The sequence below is a fragment of the Battus philenor genome, unplaced genomic scaffold, assembly GCF_028537555.1.
Source record: "Battus philenor isolate CCGP_79_NKW_IND1 unplaced genomic scaffold, ilBatPhil1.0.hap1 SCAF_19, whole genome shotgun sequence".
Lineage (NCBI taxonomy): Eukaryota > Metazoa > Arthropoda > Insecta > Lepidoptera > Papilionidae > Battus > Battus philenor.
The window spans coordinates 12420591-12426673 of NW_027181681.1; positions in this window are offsets into that span (position 1 = coordinate 12420591).

Sequence of the window (6083 nt, forward strand, 5' to 3'; positions counted from 1 at the left end):
TTTATCAGAGAAAGCTGCGGCTAAATCCCCCCCGCGAAGTAATGCCTAGCGGCCATGCCGCGGGGACCAGGGATACCGAAGAGAGAGGATTGTTTTTAGTCGGTATTGACGCCTATATCGAGTCCGACATACGGGGCACCACCATCAGGCCCTATGATACGTAAACGTATTTTTAAACCTCTTCGAAAAAAAAAACACTCACACACCCACATACACATGTGTGTGTGTGTGTGTACGTATGTACTTAAAGATGTAAATGCTGTAACGATGTAAAGTTACTCCCTATCCATATAATATTAAATTATAAATAATTTTAAACAATATTCATATTTTAATAATATTTAGTTCACAAGCCTTTAATTATATCAAACATCTATGTAAGACTTGGTTTATAAAATCAAATAAGCATTAAGAAAAAAATTTAATTAACGTCGCTTCCAATTTCAAACAAAACCTAATCCTTAGACATATTTGACTAATGGCTTACTTCTGCAAATAAGTCATTGTTCCGAAAGATTTCTCTTATTAACAATCATTATTCACTTTCTTTCACCAGTAAAGTTAAATGGAACGTTTATTGGGTTTTGAATTTTAATTATATCGAAAAAGATGCCATGAAAATGTTTATGGGAAATTTCTTTGTATTTTCAGACGTTCAACGCCTTTTCCAACAACCGCCACGATGACAGATTCTGCGTTACCTGCATCCATTCCTCACCAATCCACATTCATCACCTGAACAACATATTTTAAAAAAATATCACTATTGCTTGTCCATATGCAATCTTTTTTTGTCTCATTACATACAGAGTAATTAGTTATCTATCGTATATCGTCTCTTTGAGATAAATATATAACTCATTTGCTGTTGACGAAAGTCAGCGGTATAATTAATAAAAAATTTGTAATTATGTCATTATAAAAAAATATATTTTAATTGTTAAATTAATTTTTGTTAGCAATCTGAATCCATAGAGCTTGTACTCACAGAAGTTATTTGTCTCTCACATTCTAATATATGAATTATATTATCGTATTTTGTTATACAAAAATGTAAATATTTTTAAACTTATTGTTGCTGAAAAATAGACAATACATTCTACCCTTTAAAGCCTTTGCTCCATCCTAATCACCCTGTATAAGAGATTTTCAGCAATGTACTAACCTAACTACTAACCTCACGTTTAGTAGGTTTGGCGATTATAGTATATCCCCCCATAGATATCTTTGGAGGAGGCATATGGCTAACAGGAAGGAGGAAGGATGGAAAGGTTGTTACCTTTTTTACCGTTTTGGCACAATTTCAGATTTTTTTTAAAGCTTCCCACTATTGGGAACCTTTCGCTCTTCCCCATCATATATACAGGACTTTACTACCTAATTATAATACTATATAACATCCTTAAAATAATACTTGTATACTTTTAAAATTCAACAATTTTTTGCATATATACGTAAGTTTCGGTTTGTTTATTTTAGTTTTATTCATTTGACATTAGTTTTTTTTACTATTGGTGATATTGAAAGAGCTACGACGGAACAGCTGGAGAACCTTCCGAAAGAAGCAATTCAGATGTGCTTCTAGTTGTGAAACCAACGATAGGATAAGAACACAAAGTTGAGTACTTTGAAGGAGATTAATTTTAATTTGATGTAAACAATAACAACAACAACAACAACAACAACAACAACAACAACAACAACAACAACAACAACAACAACAACAACAACAACAACAACAACAGCAGCAACAACAACAACAACAACAACAACAACAACAACAACAACAACAATAATAATAACAACAACAACAACAATAATAACAACAACAATAATAATAATGCTTTGTTCGCAATAAATTATTCACCGTATTTTTAACTAAAAAATAATTAAATTAATAATTAAATATAATACTTAAATTAAATATAAAAATTAATAATTTTCTATAACCTCAAACTTTAAACTTATTCTTTCTAAAGTTCAACTTTTATTCTTCACTTTTTACTCGCGATAAATCTTGGCCATCTGTAAACGTCAAGACGGCACTCGCCACGCGCCGTGGGGCCACGAAATTCGCGGTGACACAAATATATACACCAATAAATCACCGGGCAAGTGTCACTTAGGTTAAGTAAAGCGAACTGTAAGCAAGTTTCGAGAGAATATATTACACTAGTTAAACGCCGTGGCGTTGTTCGACAGTATATACTTAAAATAACCACAAATGTTATTGTCAGGATTCAAATCTAATGTGTCTGGTAGCAGATTTATATTTAGAAACCTAAATAAAAAATGCAATGTTTATTAAATAATTTTAATAAAAGCATTGGATGACAGAATAATAATTCGGATTTTATTTTTAAACCGGTATGCCATCTAAATGACCTCGATCGAGTTGCAAACACAGTTCATAACGGAGCCTTGTGATCTGCGCCATACGCTGCAGTGAACCTTGGTTAAATCGAGCGGGTTTCTCGGCAAATATTTTCTTTTCAATTCACAAACTATAGATTGTATAGTAAACTCTCTCTTTGAGCTTCCATAAAAGAGTTAAACTGGAGTTTTTACCTCGGTGACCACGAGATATTCCCAAAGACCCGACTGATAAGTTTTTGGGGGAAATCTTTCCAAGTTAATTAATTGAAGCTGTGTTTCTATTTTTTTATTTTTTGTTTTGACCCTCGCTATTGGAGACCTATTTCCATACTCTTCTTTCAAACATCATACGATCTCTATTTTTGTTCTTTCACTCCACAATTCTATCTTCTTCATTCTATCTCTTCCATTCTATTCCATTCATCTATCCTCAATCACTGCAGTTAGGTTTAATTACTATTTACAATATACACAGACACAGATTATTATTTATAATTTTCTCTTATAGATATGTGTATTTTAATATATCAAAGTAAATACAGTAATTTTTAATTCATTTCAATTTATATTATTTGTCTTGCCTATTTACACTTTATTTACGTTTATTATATTTTTTTGCCACAAACTTGCACGCACGATTTTATTGGAATCGAGTGTGTAAAGTCGTACAAAAACGCTTTAAATGATATGTATGATTTCGCGATCATAGGATAAAGAGACATTTATGCTAAAACACTTATATCTATATATCTATATCTCCGCTAGCTCAGTGACCCAAAGTGGGTCTTGGCCTCCGAAGCGAGAGACTTCCACTTTCCTCTATCTTGCGCCATCGTCTGCCATTGGCTGACATTCAATTCGCGCAAGTCTGCCTTCACGCAATCGATCCAGCGATACCTGGGTCTACCCACTGGTCTTCGACCCCTCGGTTTTTCCAGGTACGCTACCTTCACGCTCCGATCCGAGCCCATTCGCTCCAAGTGACCATGCTAAGACACTTATGCTAAAATAATATTATCACTTTTGTATAATCTGTACTCGAAGATTTATTACCACACATATCTTCTCTTCATGAAAAATACAGCGCAAGTGATGTTCCAATGCCTACCATAGATTCTTCATGAAGCTTTCGACGAATCAACTTTAGTACATTGCAAATTTTCCAAAATTAAGTTTTCTTATTTATAAGTTAATATAAGTAAAGAATAGTATATCTTATTGTACTTAGTGCGTTGGAGACAGTACGGTGTCGACTTGCAACCGCAGCTCTTGTAAGTTAGATGCTTGTCGGTTTGCTTAAACTTAAGAGTCAAGTTTCGCTTCTCCTTCATCTAACTTGAAACGTCTTTGTTTGACAATTCAAACTCATCAACATGTTTATTCAATGAGATGTAATACATTTTTTATTAACCTGAAAATAAACCTATCGCCTGTTCTGATGACGAAATCTGAATTGAAAATAACAAGTGTGATAAACTCGGCGAAACTTGGTACATCTTTCCCCCGATTTACACGGTACTTGTTTTACACGTTTTTCCAAATAAGTTTTTTTTTTGTTTTAATAACCGATTTTATCTCTCATAATGTCAATATTTCTGCTTCAAACATCAAATCGGCACAAATAGCTCCGAGTGATGAAAGTGAATTCGAACCTTCGATTCTGAAAAAATAAAATGCGAGTAATTTCTGACAGTGATAAAGGATAATAAAACACTTTTGATTTTATTTTTTGTTCTTCTGTTTAATGTATTGTAATTATATAAAAAAAGCAGTGTTTCCGTAATATAATTAATATTTTAACTTGTCAATGCATTTTATATTATTTCAGTTTACACCAAAAAATATTGAAAAAAAATCACAACTGTTAAATAGCAAAATTATGCATTTTCTGCAAGTTTTTTGATTTACACGGTTTTGACGTGAAAATTTAAAATTTTCGATTTACACGTTTTTCTCAGGAACGTATCGACCGTGTAAATCGGGCGATAGGTGTATTTTTTAAAACATTATTATATTAATTATGGCAGAAGTATACCATATTCTTCGAAGTCGTTCAAATTCAAAAAGTCATATAAATTATTTGTAACGACACTTAGCTGACCAGAGTTCTTTGACATTTAAATCAAGCAATGGAAGCTATTGCTCCGACCGTATTCCACAGAGACGCTTTCATTTTAATATTTAGTTTGACTGTAGCGTGACACGAGGGGTTAAATATCAAAAGATACTTGCAGGACGATACAGCAAAAAAACCTTGAATATTAATACAGATTTATACATAAAAACTAACTATTAAAATTGGTTCAAACGCTAATTAAAACTAAATAATGCAAAAAAAATCTAATATATAAAATTCTCGTGTCACGGTGTTCGAACTTGAACTCCTCTGAAACAGCTCGACCGATTTTTACCAAATTTTATATGCGTATTCAGTAGGTATGAGAATCGGCTACTATCTATTTTCCATACTCCTAAGTGATAAGGGTGGTCCACCCCTAATTTTTTTTTATTTTTTAAACATTTTTTTTGTTTTTTTTTTTTATTATGATACAGCATACCAAAATACATACAACCCTAAATTTTCACCCCTCTACGATTAACCCTTATTTTTTATTTGTTAATTAAAAACTTTAATTTTTTTTGCAAAACAACGTTTGCGGGATCATCTAGTATATTTATATATTTCACGCATTAACACCGGTATATACTGTGTTAATGTATGGAAATAAATATTGTTGATGCTCATTCAGGAAGCTAATTATTGTCGCGTACTCTTTATAAAACTATATTTGTAAACAGCAACTGTTGAGTTTCTCGCCGGCTCTCAGCAGAACTGTCTTCCGAGCCGGCGGTAACTTCCCGTAGTGATAACAAGCCCGAAGTTTTATGTTGATTGACAATTCGAAAATGCCTATAATAGCCTGCCTATTTGAGAAAACAAAATTTTAAAATTGATTTTAAAATATTTACGAAGCCAAGAAAGGTATCACAAGCTTTTCTATATATATATAGTTTGCATTGCATTATACACATTTCTTATTTTTATTTAATGGAATCAGGCGTTACCTTGCGGAAGTCCATCATAAGTAAGAAAAGGACCAATATTTAGCCATTTCCGCACATGCAGTGGTAGTCGTGCAACAAAGGGCACCGCCCGTCAGCCCGCTGACAAATGCGTGTGCGGCAAACAATGCGAATCACATAACCGCCACCGCCAAATTACTCAATACGTGTTTCATCCCTCCACTGATCGGTGTAACATAACTCCTGAAGATAACCCGAGGTGTCAGCGGGCTGGCGGGCGGTGCACTTTGTTGCACGACTACCACTGCATGTGCGGAAGTGGCTAAATATTAGTCCTTTTCTTACTAAAAATATTTCGTCTAGGTTGTGTAAACAGAGAGACCACATCTACTCCGTAATACTTGCTAGTCTTTGAGTAGGTTTATTTAGCTACTTCAGGTTAACTCTACTCCTTGGGCTAGCTACTCTCTTCGGTTCCTCTTGGCTTCACCGTGGGTGATCAGGTCACGCTCCCTGAACACTCCTTCACAACAAGGAAGCAACCAACACGTGGCAGGAACCATTTTATCTCATTCGATTATACAGGGTGGTTGATTATAGGTTATTTGTCAGTAAGTATGTATATTAATTTGTTTTTTGTTACAGAATGGGATAGGTCAATTACTTCTGGCATCTGTACATAT